At 39.0% G+C, this 18701-nt stretch overlaps 1 protein-coding gene across 5 annotated transcripts in view; it reads left to right on the top strand.

Annotated features, from left to right (window-relative positions):
* LOC105230165 (pneumococcal serine-rich repeat protein) overlaps window positions 1–18701 on the top strand; it is a 166477-nt gene that overhangs the window by 52577 nt on the left and 95199 nt on the right. The gene's annotated exons all lie outside the window — the stretch shown is intronic.

The raw sequence follows: 18701 nt of genomic DNA, 5'->3' as shown, positions 1-18701 counted from the left end.
TGATCGTGCTACTTCTTAGAGCTTGAGCTGTAGAAGAGGTATTAGAAACCGACTTCAACAAAACAGCCACGGTTGATTTTAAATGAAAGCCAATCCAATTATTGAGCTTAGAAATTAGAAAAAAAACGTGTTGGAGAGTTTGGAGAGTTATAAAAACTTTAAGAAATTTAATAAAAAACAAGAGGAGTAGTACGTAAAATAAAGCTTGTAATTATTTCCTTGATTCTTACAACTTTATGAATGTGTAGAGTTTGGAGAGTTTTTTAAAACAAGCTAAAACGTGAAAAGTAGCATGTAAAACAAGATTTGCAATTATTCTCCCGATTTTTACAAGTTTATACATGTGTAGAGTTTGGAGACTTTTTAAAAACAAGCCTATTTTGAAGAAAAACATAACTTTTAGCATGAAGATAAAAACTGAAACGTTATGTGCTAATAGTTATTATATAAACATTGACCCCTTTTAGAATGCCTTTATTAATTTTGTATACTTTGAGGCTATTGTGTGAACTTAGTTAAGAAAGTTAAAAGTATTTATTTCCAATAATGATATCTCACAAGTTCGCCTAGAAATGCCATTAACGCGAATGCATATCCGATAATCAGGACCATACCAGGTATTTGAAAAAACTCCAGATTAAGGGCGTGGACAGTTTCTACATGCTCATTGTGAAAATATTGTGTGATATTCATACGCCTTGCGTCTTCTTGGCTTTGTAACTGTAGATGCTCATAAATGCCGGTTTCAAAAGTGCGCTGTAAGTAAATATTTAGTACATCTTCGAAAAAAGTATTATTCCCTATGACAATACCCGCCCACGCACTCATAGTAGGCTGACTTAACAGACGCATTCTGCAATGTCGCATGTAATTTTGTTGACTTATTAGTAAACAACATTTATCATCAGCACACATATATCCATAGCGCGTGTCCAAAGCTAACTGTTTACGCACGAGCACATCGACTGGCACCGATTGAATGCGTTCAAAGATTTCCACAGAGGCATTGTAACTGTGCAGCAAAGCAACATCGAGCTCATTAATTAATATGGAGATATTATGCCGCTTCAAGTCCGCTATATCATTGATTTCCTGCTCATCGATATGCACGCTAAAGATGCTCGAGAGCAGTGCCAAATAATAGGTGGAGAGCAAATATCCAAACACCACCAGCGTTACGTAGAGTAAACGTTGAGTATAACCCGAAAAAGGACGCAAGCAAAATGGTAAAAAGAGTAGACAGGCGACCAAGTTAAAAAACAGCTGATCAATGCACCATCTGGAGTACCTACACCAACACATCAAAGATAGGATTGCGGTGAGCGAGATGAGCGTGAAGCCGACCAACAGCCACAGTTGCAAACTAAAGGGTGCGGCAAAGTAATGGAACATCGGTAACTGATGTGCGCAAGGCACCAATAGGTGGATATCATACAGATATATTGGCTTTGTTAGGTACAACTTTCCGCCAACAAAATAAAATTCTGTACATAACTCTATCCGCTTTTGTGCGATCATCTCCTTGCATCTACCAAAGTTGTACTTCTCCGAAGTTCGAACTCGTCGGAGCGTTGCATTGTGTACGGCGGCAAAAAGTTGTATCAAACGTGGTAAAAAGCCATTAAGCAGCACTTTTCCGTGATGGTCTTCATGTAACAGCGAACGCGGTGGACTTATGCCACCGTTGAAGTGTAGCGGATAGCCTTTAAAGTTTGTTTGTGCATAATATTCTTCGAAATAGGCGCTGAGTGTTGTATTGACCAGCTGCAGGCGCGGAAAGGGTGTATAGGTGGTGAACGTGGTGGCGTTTTCCACGCTTAAGAGCAATACATGCAAAAGCCGCTGCTGCCAACACCACTCGAAGAGCCAGCGCTGTTCCTCGTACCCATACGCTACCAACAACACAAGATTATGGCTCAAGCGCCTGTTGGTAGGCAACAAAGCGTATAACTGTTGTAGCAGCTCCGTAAAGGTAGGTTCCAAAAAGACTACTGTCAGTACGTTCGTATTATACAAGTCTTCTAAATGTGTTGCGGCTTTTTCTGAGGCCAGTATCTTTGGTGGCAGTTGTTGTTGCAAGACCGCTTCAAATTCCAAGCGAGCTTGCGCATTTGTGTAGAAAAGAGTGGTGGCTGCATTAATTTTGGCATTAAGCGCTTTTATGACATAACGCAGATTTGTTGGTGCCGCATCTGCGTAGACACACAGGTAGCTGCAAAGTAGCAAAGCGAGCTGCTTCATGGCTTAAAGGCATGAGAATGCTGAAAATAATTAAATAAGTTGTGGCGTAACGTTTTTACTGTTTCATAATTATATTTACTACACATACCACAACAATTGCCGGTTAAAGTAATTAGTTTAATTAATCAAACACAATTCGTGGTTTCTGCCGTTGAAAACTGGACTCACAGGCTGAGTTATGTGAGACAATAGAGACCACTTTAGTGCAGGACGTATAATTAACTGAATTTGGTTCTGGGCACTCAGCAGAGAATTCTTCATAAATACTTTTACTTTCATTCGACTTTACGCCGATAATTAATTTTTGTAATTAAGATAATTGAACTAAGCTAATGCATATTGCTCATAATCAAGTTCAACATATATAGCCATTCAATATACATTTGCACGCTCTACAATCCCGTTTTAACCACCAAAACTGTCGCTTTTGCTATTCCAGCACTGCACTTTTATGCCTCTAGTTCGAAAATGTACTTAAACATAGTCGCTACTTTATTGGCTCTGTTATTATCTACAAATGCAACACTACCGCGCATATTTATAACTTCATTAAGTCGTAAAATTAGCGCACGTGCTCATTTATTCTACTGCGACATGCACAATGTGGTCTGCAGTCAACCAATTAAACCGCTAAATGCGTCGAAACTTACTCTCAACCCTAGCCACAACTTCAAGCTGAAAGCGTTTCATGATTCGGATGACCCGATAATCGAGAGATTGTACTAGTTACTACAACTCAACGCCGCATCGAAACGAAATTTGCTGGGCAGACACGTAATGTTCGAAGTACCTTGAAAGACCTAGCACATTACAAGTAACTAGCTTCAAGCTACATCAATCGAGGTACCCTTATGGCGTTGGCTGTTCGATTGGTTTGGGTCGAATGGTCTTACTATTTGAAATCCTGGACCGAAACCAGCATGCAGCTTTTCACCTATACGCCATTTTCTAGTTTTCGTGAACATCGTAGAACACTTTCAATACAGAAAGTCGGAACTAACGAACGGCTGTTGCTGCTAAGGATATAAATAGCATCGACGTACGCCAACAACTGTACACTCCCTTCTCCATTCAGATCTGCAGCTCGAATTATTTTCTGCAAGTGTATATTGAAAAAATCGCACGGTAGGGAGTCGCCTTGTCTGAAACCTCGCACTGCTGTAGGCAATAACCCACCAAGGACAATCTTGTATACGGTAAAACTGGCAAACTTGTGCAGAAGGGCTCGATACTCGAGTTCTGAGTTCGACATCTAAGAGTCGAAAAATTTCATTACGAAGTACTTTTGGGATTTAGATGTCTGTGCTGTTGCTTATTTATAGACCAATCTTATAGCAACAATTCACCCCATATCAATTTTCTGAGTATTGTCTTATCAAATAAAAGGATATGTCGCGAAAAAGTAACGATATTTGGCAGTAGACGTTTTCTTTGAAACAGTTAAAATGGTAGTTTTGGTGATAGCAAAACTTCTGAATATGAATCAAATGACTTGATGATTCGACAAAGCGTTTTGAGACAATTTCGAAGAAGATTATTTCGCTTTCAGCAGATGACCGAAGATTTGATATCCAAGATGTTGAACCTTTAATCTGGCGAAAGTTGCCTGGTAGTTCTCATCGAAAGTGTTTGTATACATATTTCTATCTTATCATCTTCCATCAACAATTCTCTCGAGAAACCACATTCTTACAAAATACTGATTACAATCCACAATCTAACTCCCAACTTCTTGGCCACTTTTGAACATCACTATATAAAGAAAGTTTTAAATCCTAAACAACCCACTTCCGACACAATTTTCCAACAATTAAATGAATTGTGCTAATGCACTTTACTACTCATCATTAGCTTAATTCATCCATTTCCTTGATTGAAACACACTTAATGGTTTACTGCACCATTTTCCATAACATTTAGAGTGCTTTTAAATCGCTAAATGTCACAGTCTAAAAATGAGCGTGACACATTCGTTTGAGCTCGCAATTCTTTACACGGCTTTAGCTCTGTCGCTACCATTACAAGCCTCAACCGATCAACAGCCGAGCAAATTTATAAGCTTACTCAGTCGGGGAATCAGTGCGCGCACTCTATTGTTCAACTGTGATACCGGGAACTTGCTCTGTAGTCAACTGATAAAGCCAACGAAAATTCCGAGACTTACACTCAGCACAAACTGTGCTGTAAAACTCAAGGGCTACTATCACGCGGATATACTTGCCATCGTATTACTGGAAGGAAGCAAGCGATCGTACCAAGAACACCTCATAGGTCTACAGAGAACTCTACTCGACAGCCACCACACGCATATACTGTTTATAGCTGCAACGCAATCCTTAACTCCTCAAACAAGGAAACTGACTTTGAGTTCATGGCGTTGGCTCTTTGATTGGTGCTGGTCGCATGGTTTCCTAAATGTTCTACTATTAGAATCCTGGCAGAAAACGAACCGAACAGCAGAGGAACTCATCACCTATACACCGTTTCCGAGTTTGGATGTGCACTACACAACTCTCTCGAATTATTTACAAGAACGAAAACGGACAATGAACTTCCAAGGCGCAACGATAACCGCTGGAATTGGAAATAATCCGCCACGAGCACTACTCTTTCACAATAAACGGAGGAAGCTGGAGTATAAAGGCATAATACCGAACTTTTTGCGGCTATTCGCCTGGCGCTATAATGCCACGCTCGAGTTCGTCGAAGTTAAAGTGCCTGGGAATAATACGTTTGGGTCGAAAGATTGTGTTGATCTGCTCGCCAAGCGACAATTTGATCTGTGCGCCGACATGTACGTAAAAACCGGTGCAACATCCGTTAGTCGCTCGTTATTTCTATATAAAGGATATCTGCTTGTGCGGTATGGGCAACCTATCGCCAGATACCGTTATTTCTTCAAACCATTTTCATCAGCAGTCTGGCGCATATTGCTGGCTACTTATGTTCTTCTCATTGCTGTCATCGCGCTCATTAGTCGTCTGCAGTGTGGCGTTTGGCATTTTGAATACCTGACACTCAATGTTATCGGTAGCCTCTTGCAAATCTCTTTCAAGTTCTCATGTATACATGGGCGCGTTAATCCATTGTTACGTTTGCTGCTCATAATTTGCGGCTTCGTCATCTCATCGATTTACTTAACAGTTCTCTCCAGCATGTTGACCGCCGAAATACGCGAAAGTCCGATTGAGTCATTCGACGATTTGCACAAGCTCAATATTTCTGTGTTAGTTACCGCTGAGGACACGAAAGTTCTCAAGAACTTCGGCGTTCCTAAAATTGTGCAAGAGCTGTATGAAATACGATCGATTAGTGAGATAACGGCAACACGTGATTCACTCGATCCGCGCTACGCTCAGCTTATGTACTTTGACAAGTGCTTATTTCATATATATAGGCAACGTTTCTTAACACGACCGCGTGCAAAGCCCCTGGATGTTGCCATTGCGTCAGCTATAGGTGGCATACCGATGAAGAACAACTGGCCGTTTGAAGATTTGCTTGACATGCTTTTACTGCAAATTCTCGATTACGGTTTTTATTGGTATGCCTTTACCGAGTCAATGGAGGATTCGATGCAGCATGGCAACTTCAGTACATTTCCGACGGAATACCGCGAGGTCACGCCACTAAATATGCAGTATTTCGAAGTACCAGCACTACTTTTGGGCTGCGGCTATACAGTGGCATTGCTGAGCTTTTTGAGCGAAAATATGCTGCATAGGTTTTTGAACTAAAAACATTACGATAATTTACGAGGTTTTTATTTTGGCTTTACAGAACGGTTTGTCTGGAAAGTAATAGGACCGATTTTCTTCCGCCGAGACTGTACTTCGGAGCGTGCACAGACTGGAATCGGTAGAGGGCGTTGCTAGCTAACGAACGAGCGGCTGGTCAGTTGTCTCCGGGCACCTGGAGAATCAGGACAAACATTTTTGCGCGACCTGTTTCTGTAAGTGGTGCAAGCCGAAAAGGCAGCGTTCGTTATAGCAGAGGTATATGCGAATAAACTCAGTAATCTGCGACAGAGACGCTTGATATGTCGTGGATCTTCGAGTATGATCCCGAGACAAAGAGGCAATCTTCCGAGTGGCACACGCCGGCGAGTCCTCGCCCAAAGTGAAAATGATGCTCATTGTCTTTTTTGTCATCAAAGCATCGTCCACCATAAATTTGTTCCTTCTGGATAAACCCTCAACGCCAAGTTTTACGTGGAAGTCCTCACAAAATTCAAACGAACTGTCAATCGGGTCCGATAAGACATCGCAGCCGATTGAAAATTGCACCACGACAACGCCCCGGCTCACACCGCCTTTCTTGTGAACAGCTACCTAATGAAGGCCGGCATCCCAACGCTTCCGCAGCCGTCCTACAGCTCAGATGTGGCCCACGGGCTTTATTTGTTTCCTTGCCTGAAAAGGCCGATGAAAGGCAAGCATTTTGAGACGACAGAGGGGATCTCATGCAGCATGCACCTTGGCTCTTAAGGTTATTTCGGAGAATGCCGTCCGTGACGCTTTCAATGCTTGTAAGTCGCGCTGGCAACGCTGAATCGACGCAGCCTAATTTGGAAATTTTTAAAGAATTGTAACGATTGGTTCAATACATTTTTTTTATATCGACGAGTCCTATTACTATCCGGTCAAAGCCTTTATTTAGCTCAATATTTTGATATTAGCAATTAAGTAATGGATTAATTAGTCAAACGACAGGCAGAGCATTGTCGTTAGATATGAAATAGGTGTTGACTTTCCCTACTAATTATCTTCCCTTTGGACATAACGAGCCTTTCCTAACCAACAATTATCACTCACAAGAGAGAAACTGCTAATAACTACTTTATTGGTAATCTGTAATCAGTTGAATTCTTAATTACAAATATAAAAGTATTTAAATCAGCAAAAAAGCCATTGTTTTAACATATTTTCCATTCTTTCTGTCAGTTGAAAAATGTACTTGACGCAGGCGGTTGGCTTCGTGATTTTCACCAGGGCCTTACTGCCTTTAGGGCAGGCCACAAACCAACAACAACTAACTGAAATTATAACCGATCTTAGTACTAGCACCAATGCAAGCACGCTGTTGTTCTACTGCGACAAACATAATCTGCGTTGTGATCTACTAATGAGAGAACAAGAATGGCCGAAACTTCGACTCACTACGAACCGCAGTATAAAACTGAAAGGCTTTTACCATGCCAATATTATAGCCATCGTAATACTTAAAGGAAATAGTGCAGTGGAATTACAACAACTGCGAGGCTTTGAGGAAACACTACACGGTCGACAACATACACATATCCTCTTCATCGCGGATCGAAACACTGGCAACGATTTTTATGCCGGGTTGAAGACTTTGCGCTCATGGCATTGGCTGTTCGACTGGTGCTGGTCGCATGGCTACCTAAACGTGCTACTATTTAGTGCTTGGTCATCCGAGCACCCAAAAGCTATAGAAATATTGACCTACACACCATTTCCCAGTTTACGTGTGCATCATACAACCCTTTTCGGGTATCTAGAAGCGCGCAGAGAACCAGCAAACCTGCAAGGCTTAATCATACGCACTGGCATTGGCGATAATCCACCACGCGCACTGCTCTACCAAGATAAACAGGGAAATCATATAGTTCGAGGTATGGCGCCAGAGCTACTGCGTTTATTTGCGTGGCGTTACAATGCCAAACTCGAGTTCGTGCGTGTCTCAGTGCCGCCGAATAAACTGTACATGGCACTGTTATGCGTTGAAATGCTCATCGCTGGCCAGTTGGACGTTTGTGCTGATTTTTTCATTACTAGCGATATGGTGCCGACTAGTCAAAGTGTATTCCTGTTTAAAGGCTATCTAATTGTGCGCTATCCGCAACCAATCGACAGCTATCTGTACCTTTCCAAGCCATTTTCGAGCGCCGTGTGGCGGGTATTGCTGACAACTTTTATTTTTATAATAATTTTTACCACCGGAATTAGTCGGTTTCAGTTGGGTGCTTGGCATTTTGCATATTTTTTACTCGAGGTAATCAGCAGCATCTTGCAGACCACATTTAAATTAACATTGCTACGTGGACGTGTTCAACAACTCATGTTCCTGCTGCTTGCTTTGTGCGGCTTCGTAATATCTTCTATCTATTTAACATGTCTCTCCAGCATATTGACCACACAAATCTTTGAACGTCAAATTGAGTCCTTCGAAGATCTGCGCGATCTAAACATACCCATTTTGATTACACTGGAAGATAAGCAGCTTGCGGAATTTTACAGCTTTCCGGCCGTTGTGCAAGAGCTCTTCAAAGTCACACCATTTTCTACGATAAAAGCGACACAGAATGTACTTGATCCCCGCTATGCTCAGCTCATATTTTTCGATAAGTGCATGCTGCTTTTGTATAGACAACGTTTTCTGAGGCGCCCGCGTGCCATGGCCTTAGACACGCCCGTTGAGATTTTGTCCGGCGGCATACCGATTAAGCAGAACTGGGCTTTTCAGCACTTGTTGGACATACATATGTTACAGATGTTTGCCTATGGATTTCATGCGCATGCCTTGGAACAGGGATTAGAGGAATCGTTGCAGCATAGCAACTTCAGCACGTTTCAAACGGAGTACCGTGAGGTGGCGCCCTTGAATATGGCGTATTTCGAAATGCCGGCTTTACTGCTGGGCTGTGGATACGCCATGTCTTTGGGTAGTTTTCTGAGCGAGTTCATGCTTTATAGGTTGAAAACTTATTTTAAGCGTTGCGTTATGAAGTGAGTTGACGGCGGAGGCTTTGATTGAGTTTAGGAGAGTTCCATATTGCAATGTTAACAAGCCTTCTGAAAGATAGCATAAGTAAACCTTTTTAAGCTCCGTTTCAACTCATTTGCTTCAATGTATACTATTTTGATTATTTGAAACACGTTAAACCCATCTAGCTGTTCTGGTATCGGGCACGCATAAACGAAGTCCATAATGAGGTCTTACTTTTAGTGAACTTGGTGTGATTTTACGAAATGTTGTAGTATATTTTGCTGATACCGATTTAGCTATTTCTTCAATTTGCACGCTTAAACTATGTGCAAGATTCGTGACCAAACCTAAGCATTTTCTAACCTCTAAATGACCGTTGAAGAATTTGGAGAGCCCACTCAGAGATCAACCATAGCAGTCACATTCTACCCTGAAGTGCGCGATAGAAGATATATAGTTGATTTAGGATTTACATTTGGTAATTGATAGGGCCTAACAAGTATGTAAATACTTCAGAGTTAGAGTGTGACGTGATGAGTATTTTCGAAAACCCACATCTAGCAACACGCTGAAATACTATGATTGTTACTGCGGCGTGGAGGAGCACCCTCAGCACTGAGAACCCCACGCGAAACCAGTTATAGTTGGTTAAGAGCATACGCTTTAGGCATAGCGGTGCAGAACAAAGTGATTTCATAAGAGTAATATTATATAAGCTATATATAAGTTAATATATAATATTTACATTAATTTATGTTTACACTGTGTAACCACACTCTTGATTTGAGTTGCCACTTGAAAGCTTGTTTGTTTTTTTTTTAATGTAAATAAATGTCAAAGTGATGATGATTCGAAGATTTGACTTGTTCTTTTATAGGCTTATACAATGAACTGGCATTTTTCCAAAGTTAGCAAGAGTTTACTGTCTTAATAAGACCATGCGGTCGTTATATACAAGTATATAATATATTTTTAAGAAAAATATAAATTCAAACTCCTAAGCTGCGTAAATCCTCATTTCTTGCGCTGCATCAATTAAATTTTCACATTATTAATATCACCCATCTCCTTTGCATAATGGCGTCTAAAAAAGTGAATGTCGACACTAACACTCTATTTACAATCGCATTCCTTAAACCCAAAAATCTTTGCTTATCAGATCGTTGCAGCAATTAAACAGTTATTCATACGACATTTTGTCACTAACCCAGCCCTTGCTGCCATCAATGCCAATAAATCTAAAATTTCCTAATAATGAAATATTGCTGTGATGCTTATCGCGGTGTGGACGTTTTAAGAGCTTTCATGGCACCCAAAGCTGCAGGCTGAGCTTTTGAATTCATTACATTGATCTTATCGACTGAGCGATTTATTATCATTAAGTAAAAGCTGCTCCGAGGCAATACTTATTCATGTAAGTAATCGTTGTGATTTGTTTGAGCAATTTCGGTGAAGCTGCGAGTGGCGTGAAATTTGAAAGTGTGAAGCTTATCTAAATTAGTTTTTTTATCTAAAACACGAGAAATAAATAAATAAATCAAACGCGTTCTCGGTGGAAATTCCACAACAAATTTAAAAGTTATAAGAAGTGCTTGGTGGAGAAGTCAGTTGTTTTGTCTAAGTCCGTGTTTGTCGCAAGTCTGTTGACATTGCTAATGTGTGGGCAAATATCGCACTTTCAACCATTTTCCGTCGACAGACGTGTGACGAATGTAAGGGCATGTGTGATTTGTGGCATGTTGTCGGAGGTACTTTTGCTTGTTGCAAACAAAATGCAATGCAGTGGAGCTCAAATACTAAGTACAACGAATTATTATAGCGCTAAGTTAAAAACAGTATTTTTTTAATTTTTTTTATGCTTCGGCGCTACCGCACTTTTCCTATATGCTGATGCCAGAAGCATTCGAAAAAGAATTTTCGGCTGTTAAAATTGAGAGCTCATGCTTGGGGAGGCTTTCTTGGAGGAAAAGAAATGTATAAGGCGAATAAAAATAATTCTCTTTTTTACCCACCCTAAGGTATATGAGTAATAAAAATAAGTAAGGCTTGATATCTTTATTCCAAGAAACTTCTCAATAGATAAATACCTCGAATGCATAATTGCATAAATTAAAAATCAATTTAACAAATACACTTGTTCATATCATTGCTCAGCAAATTCTCTGTGTTTACTTACATTTCCGAAGCACCTGTCGCGCGTTTTCAACACATTAAAATAAAAAAAAATTTAAGAAATAAAAATTAAAAAAAAGTCTCTGCTACCCAATTATGGCAGCGCATACCAGACATTTCAAACGTTTTTTTCCATTGTGTACACAAATACTTACAAAATTTGAATAAATACCTTACTTAAAACGATGCGTGGCGGAATCTGATGCGCCAACGAAAGGTGAAGAATGATGACAGCAGGCAAAGTTGATTGAAATTTGAGAGTCGACCGCCGCCGAAAAGCCAGTTTTGTATTTATTTACTTTTTTTCCTTTTGCACTGCTAAGCAGCTGCTAAATGCTTAACTAATTGAGTGAATGACAGACTCAAAAATAATTTTTAATTAATTGTTAATAATTTTTATTATTGATATGAGTTGAGAAGCCCATCAACACCATGCGGTGGCAATAAAGAAGGTTTCAAAATTAATCAAATTTCAAAAATAAAAAATAATTTGATGATTAATTGCATATTGTGTTGAGCGAAGACAAAATGAGGAGCTTTGGTGAAAGCTCATCGAAAAATAGTTAAAGGCAATTACAATGAGTCTTTTTAACGGTGTCTCACATTCCAACTGCTAATATTAATTACACACAAAAGTTCATTCAAAGCTTTTAAAAGTTAAAAGCTTTCACAGACACAAAATCATAAGGCGGGTATTTAACATGATTCATTCTGAAGCTTTTAAAAGTTGAAAACTTTCAAAGACATAATTTCATAAATCAGAAATTTAACATATTGTGCGTTAGTGCTAAACCAGACGTTATTAAAGCTTTTGAAAAGCTCAAATTTAAAAATTTAGTTTGAAACTCAAAAGCTCCTGAGCATATAGATCTTTTCCTCAAGTTCTATTATGTAAAAAATAGTCGAAACTTTTCGAAATCATATAACAACTGTTTCTAAATACATATTTTTCATTACATAATGATTTTTTAATACTTTCAAATAAGAAAATCACGCCTGAGTGCTACAAGTATATTTACAAAAAAAATAGCATGTTTGAGCTTTCGGCACGCTTTTTATTGACAGCTTGAATTTTATCTCGCCGGAGGTGTTTGCTTGAACACGAATTTCTTGTAATGCGTTTGTTGTTTGTGTCGTTTTTTCAACTCATTCGTATTATGAACGCTAATCTGCGAACCAATTTGGTAGGAAATGTTCAGATATGAAACGGTGGCAAATGTCAAAATCGTTTGACAACCTACCGTAATACATTTAATTGTAGGTATATAGCGGTATGTATGGCTGTTGCCTTGCTCGTTTTGATATGCGTTCGCTAATTGTACTTCCGCTTGTTGAGCTCGTGTCGATATTAATTAAATTGTCGAAAACGTTACAAAAAGGCCCGGAGCGGTAAAGCACGGAGAGATATTTTTTTCGACGCATTTGAACTTGAACACAACGGCGATAAAAAGAAACGGAAAATAATACGAAAAAACTACAAAATAGAAGGGAGTTTTTTTTTGCAAATTTCGTTTTCTTTTTTTTCAATGGAAATTTTAGTACCGAAAAGTAAAGAAGAAACAACGTTCACTTCGGCTGCAGCGAAGTTAAAATACTCTACACAAATACCAACCTTTGTTTACCAACCTTTGATTTCGAGCCTTAAGTTTGTATGGCAGCTATATGCTATAGTTGTTCGATCAGAATAACATCTTGGGAGCTGTCATTATAGTCTCAGTTAATAACTCATTCCAAATTTCGTGAAGATAGCTCTTCAAATTAAAAAGTTTTCCATACAAGCACTTGATTTCGATCACTCAGTTTGTATGACAGCTATACGCTATAAGGGTCCGATATAGGCCGTACCGATAAATGTTCAACTTCTTCAAAAGAAAACAGTGTGTGCAAAATTTCAGATCGATATATCAAAAACTAAGGTGCTAGTACGCGTAAATCTATAGACAGGCGTCTCCTTTTAGTTGTTACCAACTTCGTAGCAAACTTAATACACTCTGTTCAGGATATAAAAATAATAAAATAAAATAATATACTTTATGCCACTTTTCAATTTTTCGCAACTTATAAGCAGTAAAATCACAATTAACTGTACAATAACTCTAAATTTATTTACCAACAACTATTAATATATTCATTGTTTATGGCCAGTATAGCCATTTACTCATTAGACAAGAGCAAAAGTCTTTTAATATTGCCAAATATACATATTATTTTAGGCGCAGAGGTAACGGCAAACCAATAAAATGCCAATAAAGTAAATTGAATAATCGCTACCACTTTACAGTCAAATTAAACTCTGACGCATGCGCACAGTGGGGGTGCCGTATGCGCCAATCGCCAGCTGGAATCGAATGTTATTTTTCCAATTTTTCTTTCCGAAACATTTATCCGCCATAAATATGTAGCTTAGTGAATGGTTAAAGTATGTATTAAAAAGCGCTTGCCAAGGAGCCGCAACCGCAACCACAAACGCCCGCAATACGGGCGCTGATGGCAAAGCAACCGTTTTTTTCACAACTATATGGAGATTTACTCTTGCTTAGCAACTCGTAAAAAAATAAAAATAAAAAAAAATAAACATAAAAAAAAATTCATAAAACAGAAGTTAATAAAAAAAATATAAATATTACTCTTAAAAAATATATACATATTTTAGTTAGCAAATAAATATCATTACCGGTAGTTATGTAGCATTACCAGTATTTATGCAGCAAGTACGAGGCGTGCGTAAATGCCCACATAACTGACAAACCTAGTCATACTTATCGATAAGATCTTACACATACTCGATCGATCGATCGCTCATGGGGGGTCCTCCACCACCGCCGATCGTTATCGAACAGGTCACAGTGAGCGGTGGCCCGCACGCCGGTGCACTGGTGACTTGCCATCGATAGAAGCTATCAGCAAATTTATTAATTTTGAATGGCAGTTTGGGGGCTGCTGCGTACGGTAGCTAAGTAGCCTAGTTACTGGGGTCTTGCCACATAAATTTCTCATATTGGCGTTTTTGTTCGCCTGAATTGCTGGCGAGAAATATGCGACATAAATATGCGTAATGCCAAATAAGCTGGGTGAGTTTTGTAAATTAGTGCAAATTTTGGCGATTTGGAGTGGAGATTTATTTTAAATTTGGAATTAGAATCTATATACATATATCCATTTTTTTTGTGTTGGTAGAAATTTTGTAAGACATATTTTGCTAGTAATTTGTCATTTGAGTCATTCATAAAAATAAAACAATCGAAAAACTGTAAAATAAAACTTGAATAATCTGTACTACATACTCGCTTGTATCGGAAGCAGCTCACTAACTTTGGTCTTGGTTTTACATAAGAATTTTTTACAAGAGAGCAGCGCCTAAAGATGGCGATTAAAGAAAGGCCGAATCGATCACAATCAAAAATCGATTTTAACCCAACATTTCGACATTTTTAATGTTATAGATAAGATAAGATAAATATTTTAGGATTACACCGCGACCTTAGGTCTATTGTGCCCCCTCTAAGTCACAACGACCCACCTAGGCCAAACATGTTGATAAATTCCAATATACTTACTAGGTGCTACTGAGAGAATGTGATCCTATTTGGAAACGTGGATCCCAGAGTCTTTATCCCGCATTCGCAGACGGTTATACAGTACTCAAACTGCTGTTACAAGATCGTCATATGACCTATTGTTAGATTAGAAAAACTATAGGCACTGGTGGCATCCGCATACAATCAAAAAACCATAAAGATTTGATTTTAGAAGCATTTTTTTCATGCGGGATCTGACACAATTTGGCAATTGCTCAAGATAAGTCGATTGGTGGAGAGAAATGTTAAAAAAATACGATAGCGGTGCTTCAGAAACATGTCTTGACAGGTGATGAAACGTAGAATTACGACTATGACCACCATGAGAAGAGGCGAAGAGAGCTTTTCCATGGATGGGTTAAAGCACAAAGGGAAGGTTGAGGGGAAAGTTTTCTGTCGGGAGCTCTCAATCAACTCTTGTTTCAAAGAGCCAGACTTCAACTTTAATGAAGTGCGGCTTCTTTTCACCCAAACCGGTAGCAGAGCTGCTATGTAGAACTTCAAAGAGTTCATGATCTCACAAACTTTGGCGTAATATACTTCCATATTAAACCTGTCTGGGCGCTTGGACGGACCGGAATCTTCGGAAACTGTAAAGCCAATTAACTTACTTTGAAATAATGGAGTGTCCTTAGTTTTTACTCTATAATCCTGCCCCCTTAATACTAGCTACAGTATCTCTATAAAGATAGGCTTATCGCCCCAAAAGCGATGTTCTCTGAGTTCTTCGCAAAATCTTTTATAAATAAATACTAAAATTTAAGTTTTATAAAACCGTTCTTTACAACTTTGTTTTCTTCCTTCTTTTCAGGTAAGTTTTAAAATCTTTTCTCGTCTCAGAATAAAAGGGACTTCATAGGTAAGTCAAAAATGTATGCAACTTCGCTTCTGGAAATTTATAAAATATGCCTCCGTTCGTCGCATAAAGCACAGAGATTACATGATCTCTAAGAGCAACTATTGCCTTGCGACTAAGCGCTGCCAATCAAGGCCCATAACTCTCATAACCCACCACTAAATATTTCTTATTCGACGAGAACCCTAAATATGATTCACTTTTGCTCTAAAACGGCTCTAACTGCATCGTGTATCGGTTTGCTGCATTCAACAACAACCTGCTCCCACTATAAGCCATTGGTCACGGTTTTCAGTATGGAAATTAATACCTCTTTTGTTATTGTTATTTTATGGTAGTTTTAAGTTTTATTTTTTAGTATTATTTTTTTTTTTTTTTGCGCTGCACTTATGCTACGCTCTTATAACTTTTGTTGGTCGCTTGGGAGACAAGTGCTATTAACACTCGGCATAATGCGACATAAAAATGCACTTTTCGATTCGGCAATACTGCAGTGTCAACGACAACAATAACAACAAAGTAGCGCAACTTAACAGCGGCAGCTCCAGCGCGCGTTGGAGGAGACAACTGGCAGCAATACACTCGACAGTTGCAGTTTATCAGACGCGCACACACACACACACGGTCATGCGAATCTGTATCGGTGCATACATGTAGTTGGTAGCACTTTTCCTTAGTATTTACTCTTTTGTTCTCTCACTATTTACTTTTTATAATATTTTTTATTGCAAATTAAACAAAGTGTCCAATGTCAACAGCAACGTCAACAATAGCACCCACCATAATGGAATGTTTTGGCTGCCAGCTCACTCTTCGCTGCTCATTGACCGGTCTCTCCACAAACACACCTATGTGCCGATGTGTCTAAAAGCACTTGCGCTATTTCGTTTGCCACCTACAATTTTTTGTTTTGTTTCGTTTATTGTTTTCAATATGCAAATGCCTCGGCGAATTTGTTGGCTTTTCTCATTTTCGTTGTTATTGAAATATCGAGTCGGAGCAAAAATGTCACAGCGTTGAGTAGTTTGGAGGATACTACTGTTGTCTGTCGGTGTCTGTGATGTGCGGTGTATGGATTGATGCTGCGCGGACCTTCATGCAATCACTGATGCATGCGAAGGCCAATGGCCAAGTGCGCAAAAGTTGTTGTTGCAGGTTAAGTGAAATAAAATGGAACTGATTTATGAAGTGAAACAGAGAATTTCATATGAATAGCAATAAAAATGAAAAAAATTTAAAGAATATTTAGTAGAAATGACACTACAGTTCGATTAATTGAAATGGAAATGGTTTATTTCAGCGCCATGATCCATTCTAAGTAAAAAGATATAAATATCACATGACTTGGCATCATGTGATTTGGGCAGAGCAATATGAAAATCAATGTTTACATCAATATTAGAATTTATAACGATCACGAGCGATTTTTATAAGACACTTGCATCATATGATTTCAAATCACATCAATATTAATAAAATGTTGACGTGATGTCATATCAAGCAATTGACTCATGAAAAATTCAAAAAGTTCAGTCTAATAACACAAGCTTAAGCGCTGTGAACTATCCTAAAACTAGTTAAAATGAAGCATTGTCGATTTCGTTGTCACGCAAAGAAGTCACATGCTATCATTTGATGTGATTGGCGCATATGATGTGATATTTAAATTTGGATTACTTCGTCACAGAGCCTCACATGTAGACAAGGGATATGTGGATGGTGAGGGGACGCTGGGGAAGAAGCTTTTTCGCGGATAGGTCTATGTGGGAATGTTGGATAATGAGTTTTCTGTTAAAAGCTTTCCGTCAAACTTAGCTTTAGGCACCGAATAACTGCAGTGATTTAGAGGCAGAAGTTGCTACTAATAAGGTGGCGGTATACGTAGTGCTACGAAGCGTAGTCTCTTTCAGAGAAGTGAGTATTCATTCCGACAGAAGAGCGGATACTAGTGTCAAACCAAGTAGAGCCTGTCCTCACTAAAAATAGCATCAAGCTACTTCATTAGAAAACATCGTTTGTTTGCCTGGTTATAGAGGAATCGTTCGCCACTGCAAAGTCCATGGACTAGCCCCATACACATTGCAATGGGACCGAATTGGATCTCTGCTGACATCTTGGACCGCTCATGCCTCTGCACCATATAGCAGTACGGGGATGATGAGACTTGTATGATTGGGTCTTTGTTCGTCGAGAGAGGACTTTTTATCTCAATTGTGGACTCAATCCGAAGTAGCACCTGTTGGCAAGAGTTATTCTGCATTGGATTCCGCGGCTGACGTTGTTGTTGGTCTTAAGGCCGGTTCCAATTTTGGCGAAATTATCTACGACTTTTAAGTTATGACTGTTAACAGTGTCGTGGAAACGAAGTCGCCAGTGCGACGACTGTTTGTTTGATATTTCATCTTGCCTTCGTTCACTACCAGACCCATTTGCTTCGCTTCTTTGTCTCAACTGGTTTTAGCCGACATAGAAATTTATGATTTTTCTCAAAATTAAGACTGAAATCTGTTAGCCTTCAGCAAAAATCCACCACTAACTGTACTATTGAAAGATTTTACCCCCACAGTACACGAAAAAATTCATCCATTACTGTCCAAATATCCCTGCTCCTAATATCAAGTTCAAAATTTATCGAAAGCTAACCACAAAAGCGGATAAGTGTAAAAGCGCGTGTAACAAAGTAACAGAACACTTGTAAAATATTTCAATAACCCAACTAATTAGAGAAAAAGCAAATGCGAGGAAGTGATTTGCGGTTACAGGGAGCATTACGAATAAATTTTCTGCCAAACGGCCTTGCAGCAAATATTACGCGAACAAATGAGTGAAAAAGCCAGTGCTTAAATATTTGCATTCTCAACGGAACGAGTAAAAGACCAGCTGCTAATTTCGAAATATGCTTGGAAATAAATATATTTTACAAGCCGCTCAACCGCAATTGCATTTTTATGGCATACCAGCCGGTGCGAATTACACAAATTTTGCATATGATATTAATTATTATTTGTTGTTGCCGCTTTGAATGGTGGTCAGACAATGTGGCCGCTACAAGCCACAAAGCAAATAACGGTAACTCGCTTACAATTTACTGTCACTTTCATTTTTCAAAGGCATCCCCAATTATT

The sequence above is a fragment of the Bactrocera dorsalis genome, chromosome 3, assembly GCF_023373825.1.
Source record: "Bactrocera dorsalis isolate Fly_Bdor chromosome 3, ASM2337382v1, whole genome shotgun sequence".
NCBI lineage: Eukaryota > Metazoa > Arthropoda > Insecta > Diptera > Tephritidae > Bactrocera > Bactrocera dorsalis.
This window is presented reverse-complemented; position numbering and strand designations above follow the sequence as displayed.